This window comes from Misgurnus anguillicaudatus, chromosome 10 (genome assembly GCF_027580225.2).
Source record: "Misgurnus anguillicaudatus chromosome 10, ASM2758022v2, whole genome shotgun sequence".
In the NCBI taxonomy this organism is placed as follows: domain Eukaryota; kingdom Metazoa; phylum Chordata; class Actinopteri; order Cypriniformes; family Cobitidae; genus Misgurnus; species Misgurnus anguillicaudatus.
The window spans coordinates 17,366,694-17,374,767 of NC_073346.2; the positions used below are offsets into that span (position 1 = coordinate 17,366,694).

Consider the following 8,074-nt stretch of genomic DNA (forward strand, 5'->3'; position numbering starts at 1 on the left):
CTGAAATCCTATTGAACCTCTATAGGGGTTGGTTGTCACATTGTGTCAGAGTGTCTTTGATGGTTAATTACTTCCTGTTACAATACATTCGAAAAGTAAAAAGTATACACATTTAAAGCCAAGACTCCAAAGTTTCATTTCATGTAGGAATTATTGCTGAAAGATTTTTTGAAGATAAGCAATTCATGCATGAGTAAAAATTGTGACAACCAACCCCGGTCTCCCCTACATTTGGCAATCTTTAAAGAAATGTTTACTGATTGTTGAGACACTGCATGGATTGCTTTGCCCCTGGCCCACACGTGTGTCACACAAAGCTGTGGGCGGGGCTACAAAAGTGGTTGTTGGATTTGGGTTTGGGGAGGTGTTTCAATTCTACTCTGACGACATATTTCAGCACATTCCTCACTTGACTATTTTCCTGGCTTGGTGCCAAAACTGTTATATTTCAGTAGCATGGACGTTTTCAGTTTTGAAACTTGCAGGATGTTTATTTAAGTATGATGACCTCTTATATAACAAAAATATCAAGTTAAAATTGATAGTTTGATTCACCGCTCCTTTAAACCTTTATGTGATCAGATGTTATCTGTCAGGAATTTCTTAAACCATGTGAGCGTTGTAGATTTCACTTAAAAGGATTTAAGTCTCCTGATTTGAAGGAATACGTTTTGGCAAGTTTGCAAATAAATTCTATCGTGGTACATTACAAATGAAAACGAACTGGTTAGTTATTGGACTGACTGGGGTGCACATTTGCTTTAAAAAAGACAAAATCACTGTGTAACAGTTCACGACACACTGTGTAAATATTAGGCATAAGTAATTTTTAATGCTGCTCCATCAACTCCTTCTGACAGGACGAGGTAGTTAAATATGTAGGTTACCAGCTGCGGCCACATCCACTTCATATCGTCTACCCATGTACCAACTGATGGGACATTATGAGACTATCCAAGCATTGTATGTAAGTTTTCTCCATGCTCCCAACTTAAAACATTTACAGCATTAGCGTTATTTGTCATTTTGCTAAAGTATAGTGAACTACAAACAATTTTCTAACCACCAAACTAGCTACCGGATGCGCTGTGCAGAGGTGGGTAGAGTACCCAAAATCTGTACTCAAGTAAAAGTACAAGTACTTATACAAAAATGTACTCAAGTAAAAGTAAAAGTATCAATCTAATTATTTACTTGAGTAAGAGTAAAAAAGCATTAGATGAAAAAACTACTCAAGTAGTTAGTTACTCGTTACTTCTGATCTGATAGAGAAGTAGCGCAATAGCACTGAATTTCAGACTTCTTGGAGGGTTTTCACAAATCTCTCCTTAAGAGTCTCATTGTTCTGCTTATATACAAGTAAGCAGCCTATCTCAGTCCTGCAATGGGTACATTAACATCACATAATGTTTCGTTTGAGAAAAAATCTCAAACACACACACACACAGATGTTTTTCTGACGGTTAACTCTGTATTTATTTTCATGTTCACAACACAAACTTGTCAGCGTCTGCCTTTAAACATGCAAACAGTAAACAAATAAGAACGTGTGTGTCTGTTTGTTATCATGTTTTTATATGAATAGGTTATTTTCATTGCCATTAAAGTGCAATTACTGAACATAAACAGGAGCTTAATAAAAATGATCATTTTAGAATTTCATATGGAACTTACAGTATCTGTTTTTGCAAATCATCTCTACATTTATTATAATTTATAATACATGTTTCTTTCAAATCAGTCTTTATTCTTTTATTTTTATTCATTCATTCTTTAGGAAGGATTTAAATAAAATACAATCCCGTTTTTATTTGAATGTATTTTCTACACATTAGTGAGGTGTCCGGATTTGTGTATAAATGCAGTCATTACATTATGCTGTTAAGTTTGTTTAGTTGTGGGGAAATGATATGGAATTGGCAGATGTGAACGTGCTGTTTGTATGGTTTAACTTACATTAGGATTTGTAATCGCTTGCACAAGAGTGCATATGGCAAAAAAACTCAGACAGTGTGTGAAATGACCATTAATACTGTTCAAATAGACAATACTGTGACACTTACTTCAGGCTGGATCTTGAATTCCTGTACGCTGAGATGTCAGCTCGTTTATTGAACAAAGCACGCATCACATTATGAAACTATTCTTTTTGACCTCTTGGAGTGAAAACATAGACCGAACTTGAAACCACGCATGATCTGCCTCCGATAACTCGCACAACGCACACGCGCCCTCATCTGCTTCTCCTATCCCCTACGCGGCCGCGCGGTCGCGCGCGTGCTAAATGGGTGACCTCGCGGTCGCGCGCTAAAGGGTGACGCAGCCTTTTTCGCGCAACTTTCGAACACGCCCTATAAACTTTAAAAAAAATATATATATTCATTAATTATTACCATTTGACAGTAGCGCAGTAACGCCGCCGAATGTAGCGAAGTAAAAGTACAGTTTTTTCACTAGAAATGTACTTGAGTAAGAGTAAAAGTACCCATCCTTAAATTTACTCTAAAAGTACTAGTTACCCGAAAAATGTACTCAAGTAAATGTAACGAAGTAAATGTAATTCGTTACTACCCACCTCTGGCGCTGTGCCATGTTAGCGGAAGTCGGTTGACAAAATGCGGAAGAGCGAAGAATTTAAAATGGGCGGGGCGGAATAAGGTGAATAGAGATATCTTAAATTAATACTTTGACTAGGCAGAATTCCTTTATAGATATCTGAGATGACCTGTTGCTAAGCGCCGCCTTTTATGTTTTACTGGAGCTCAAGCGCCCCCAAATTGGCCGTTAACGTTAATGCAAGGCTGAGATTGCATTATTGTTGATGCACAATATTTTGACATATGTAACATTACCTTAACGTTTTAAAATAATTTACAAAATTTTTCTGTGACAATTAACAGCATGACTTTCTAAAATACTGAATAAAAATAAACTGGATAATGATAAGTGAGAAAACTAATTTCTCATTAGATACTATAGTGTTGATTGTTTTTGAACCTGATTAGTAAAACCTATAATTATGCCATAATAATATTTCATGTGGGTGTAAACACATCTGAGTTACATATATATATGCTCATATATATTTATATGCTCTGAGATTTATATTAAGGAAACACCACAAACATTTAAGAGTAGAATGGTAAATATACTTTAGAAGTCACACACTTCACTGTCAGACTGTGAACTGTTGTTAGGTTTATTTGTTCCTATGACCTTGATTAGCAAAATGTGCAGCAAACATACAAATCTTCAAACAATTAACATGTGTTCATCATATCATAAGACCAAATAAAATCATGTTTAGAGGCTAATCTTTGAACCATGTATACAACGAGTGAAAATCATTTTTAATAACCATAGCATTAAAGCAGTTGAGTGTGACAAAATTTAAAACAATAAATATACCAAACAGAAAAGAGTAAATACCATATACACAGTATTACACTACAGATACAGTATAGACAGGAGACAGGGTTACAATATACACATTAACACGAAATACAGATTATTGTATATAATACAACATAGTTGAATGTAGCATTTGTGTAGTGGTGAAGCTGAGTTCAGTGCCTGCGGGCTCTCCCCGAATCTGCTAGTGAGGGCAATGGGGATTTACAGAAGAATGTGAATGTCTTTGTTTTTACAGATTTCTTTTCTTGCTCTTTCTAGTCTTTTGGAATTAAAGAGAAAGGGAACGCATCTTCATCCATTTCACCTTTGTAAAGCATGATGTTTGGAGCAGCATCATTATTACTAAGGTCATTGGCAGCTGAAATTCTCCCAGCAAAGAGTTGTTGGTTGTTTGCCCACCACCCCGTCACTGGCCAGCTGAATCTTTTGTATCACAACTGAGTCATTTCTGCAATAAAAGAAAATCCATTAGTGCTGCTTGATAATAATCATTCAAAATCGTTCTTTCAACAAAGATAATTAAGTAAATTGAACAAAGATTTTTTTGTTGAAGGGGTTTAATTTATTATTATGTGCTTACTGAATTTGACTTTTACATTATTGAAACAAGGAAGTGCAACACTGACATCTGTATTTCTCCTGTCTCAGCGGCAACTGAGGAAATGATGCACGACCATTCAAAAACATGACTGGGGTTCTAACTATGCAAAGCTTTATGAAAATGGGTGAAGTGTCCCTTTAAGGTTTGCTGGCTTTATTTATGTTGTTAATGTAAGTTATATGTTGTATTTAGAGTTATTTTGAAAGAATGATGTTTGTTTATTATTACCATGATTGAGAACTGCATGCTAAGTGTCCAGGAGACCTTTCTGTGTGGTTAGCTGAACCGAAGAGTTTCGTTGCAAAACGAGATAAATCAATTTTTTAACATTTTTGTCAAAACCTGTTTATTATGATGTTATCATGTTATTATTTTGTTTTATGGTGCTACTTAGCTGTATTATTTAAGTTTTAAAGGTTTAAATCAAAACAAACCAACTGCAGTTGAATTTAAATTAATTGTAATGCACAACCAAAAAAAGAGATTTATGAAAAATTAAAAAAACGTTGGTTATCTCGTTTTGCAACGAAACTCTTCATATACTAAATTCCCCTTTACCCAACTTGTGTGTGGATAACTTTATGATAGATGCTGGAATGGTGTTCGTACAGTTGTAATAGTTGAGAGGGCTGAAGTCACTATTTAAGTAAACTTAGAAATTTGCTTATTGCCTAATAAGTTTAAGTTGGCATTACTCAGTAAATTGAGTTAGCTGAACTACATCACCTTCTTATTAGTTTGATAAACATAAATATTTATGTTATGACAACTTGTGATGTTAACGCAATTTTTTAAGTTGGGTGGACGTTGGTCCTTGTTAGTTGAGTTTACTGAAAAATGTGTGCGCGATAAGTTGCCTTAAAATTTAAAATTTACTCAACTTTTTTTTTACAGTGTTTATAAACAGGAAAGGTAAATAGATGAACAAACAACAGTAGAGCAACATTAAACCTTAAAGGAATAGTTTAATTTAAAATTCTGTCATCATTTACTCATCCTCATGTTGTTGTAAATCTGTATGAATTTCTTTTGTTCTGATGAACACAAAAGAAGATATTTTGAGAAATGATGGTAAACACACAGCATATAGTGTCTATTCACTGCCATAGTCAGAAAAAATATTTTGGAAGTATTGTGATAAATGAAGAAGAAAATATTTGGATAATGATGAAAAGCACACGGTTGACCTTACCCATTAAATTCCATCTTTTTTTAATTCCTACTATGGAAGTCAATAGGCACTATATGCTGTGTGTTTACCATCATTTCTCAAAATATCTTCTTTCTTGTTCATCAGAAAAAAGAAATTCATACAGGTTCAAAACAACATGAGGAGGAGTAAATGATAACAGAATTTTCATTTTTGGGTGAACTATCCCTTTAATTATCTTGTACATACCTGTACATGGATTCTCAAAAATTTGGGGTGACCTCTATTGATGCCTGGCTCTGCCATTCTGGAAATAAACATAACAGAAACTAACATTACTGTATATCACAGTGCTTTAAGTGGGCCGGAACGCCCCGGTACTCAGTACCGCCACTTCCAAAAATAGCTCTTGAGCATACCACCACCTCTCCGTGCGCCCAGAACGTGCTTTTAGCGTACCGAAACGCTCATTTGCACATCTGTTTAAAAATCAGAGGTTTAATTTAATCCTTTGGCTGCACTGCGGCTTTTCAGAGCGCACTTAATGTATGCTTCCTAATTCGTCCCACCGAGAGCAGAGACTACATTACCCATACACCCTTGCGTTTACAAGTTAAAAGCGCATGCGTCGGTTAGTCAGTGTCAACGTGCTCTGGACTGGAGAGGTGTGTGTTTGTGTGTGAAACGCGCAACCATAGCTGCTCAGTTAAAATGAAAATACAATGAACACTTAATATGCCCTCCTGGTTTTAGATTATGAGTAGTAAAAGAACCATAGATATGTACACTAGATGTCGCCTTGGCTACGGCAGTTCATTGGACTGAATGCGTCAAACAGAGCCGCCATCTTGAAACAGGGGAATCCCGCATCAGCGTGGTTGTAGGCAATGGTGTAACAGAAATAAAATCACCATAAATCGTCATGAACGCTATTTTCTTGGTTTTCTTTGGGTTTGTTTCAACAGTCAGACATGTATTTAGCATTTAGTACAGGAAAAAATAAAAGTTTTGATTTTATGAAAATGTACTTTTTCTAACTGTAATGCATAGTGCTAGTAGCCCTTACATCCATGCGCAGCACAAAAGTCCGGCATCGTTCATGAATTCGAAATACAGGCGGAGCTAGCAGCTTTACCTAGATACTTCCTATGACAAGACCCCTGTTCTAAGATGGTGGTGGTTTTGACGCATGCTCAGAGCCCCAAGGCGACATCTAGTGTATATATCTATGTACAAGAACAAGGTCAGAATCAGAGGACTCGCTGGCTGACATCCCACCAAGCCAGAATGATAGCTGCAGGTCAGACGCAAGCCTTGTAGGTACGTGATAATCTCCGCTGTCGCGGCTGTTAGTTTTGTTCCCCTCGACGCAACTTCGGATTTCCTCAGGCGATGTGCAGAAAACATTCTTGAAATTGTAATATACATTTAGTTTAATTGCTAAACTACAAGTGAACGAAATTTCAATGAATTTGAACGATGTGCACAGTAGTTTTACCACCCGCAAAATGGAAAACAATGGGACAAAATAAATGACTTTCGAGTTTCAAATGGCCAGTATTTGGTTATTCTTGAACCCACAGACATGGTCTTGGTGTCATTTTAAAGTTTTTTTTCAAGCTCTTTCTATCTGAACAACTAGTTTTAGCATTTAACCATGTTGAACATTTTACTCGCATATCTACCTTTTGCACATTTTATTTATGTTCAAAAGCTCTACAGTAGCTCTTTCCTTTCTAATGGTATTTTTTCAAAATCCTTTTGCACATTTTATTTATGTTCAGTAGCTATTTCTATCTAAAGCAAATCCACAAACTTATAAAAGGATTCATTATTTTTTACAAGGTCGTCTGTTGACTGCTGTAGCCTATATAAAACCCCTTCAATATAGGAGTCGAGTCAGCAAAAAATAAAAAATAATAGAGTACCGGCACCTCTTTTGGGCCACTAAAAGCACTGTGTATATCGTAGCTTTTTAGAGGAAACTGGAAAATCACACACGTTAAAGTATAAGTCCTTTGTAAGTCTCTTTTAAACGACGAAAAAAGAAAACGCAAACAGTTTGAATATACTGTACTGTATTGTGGATCAGTTACAATACAGTAGGCTAGTCACATGATTTGTGGACAATTACAGCGCATTAATGTTAGGCCCAACTGTATAGATCTGCATCTGTACATGTTAGATAAACACAAACACAACATTTAAAAATAGGTTCCCTTACGAAAAATAAACATGGTTTTACTACAGTTAAAACCAAAAAAACATGGTTACTCATTGTTTTTTTGTTGTTGTTGTTGTTTTTCTTTGATTTTTAGTTAAAATAATCTAATTGTTTTAACTGTCACATGCTCACAGTCAGCCTTTATAACGTTACCACACAATACATGTTATGAGTACTTCTCTTCATTTAGATATGGTTTTATAATGTTGATTGAGACATGTGACGTTTTTATAGTCAGACAGTAGCCCATCATAATAATTGACTGTTAAAATACCATGTGTTAGATTGTGTCGTGTACTGTACTGTACTGTGTACCACTTTTTAACAGCATTTTTGTGATTATGTTCTTTATGTACTATTTCAGTGAAGTGGAGGATTTTAATCGAATCGTAAACAAACAATTGAGAAAAAAAGGGGAGAGCATCCAGTTGGTAGGTAGTGCTGCTGCATACATCACAATGTGTGCTTTAAATATTTAATATTTATATTTATCTGTCTCTATTATTATTATTTTTCTCAGTTCAGATGGGCTTTATTGACATGAATGTTTCAAGAACCTTTGTTCCTATATTAAAATGATCTGTGTGCAATAACAGTAATATGAACATTACTTGTAATGAAGATTTATATAATTTTGTATCGTAATGTGTGTGCTCTGTGGTAAATAAGATCTTTAAAATTTGAA

At 35.3% G+C, this 8,074-nt stretch overlaps 1 long non-coding RNA gene across 1 annotated transcript; it reads right to left on the minus strand.

Moving 5' to 3' along the window:
• Window positions 1-3,183: 3,183 nt before the first annotated feature.
• On the minus strand, window positions 3,184-7,017 carry LOC129448796 (uncharacterized). Its single transcript, XR_008645881.2, has 2 exons — window positions 5,415-7,017; window positions 3,184-3,862 (listed from the first exon to the last, which is right to left on the minus strand). It is a non-coding gene; the product is annotated as an uncharacterized lncRNA (long non-coding RNA).
• Window positions 7,018-8,074: the final 1,057 nt, after the last annotated feature.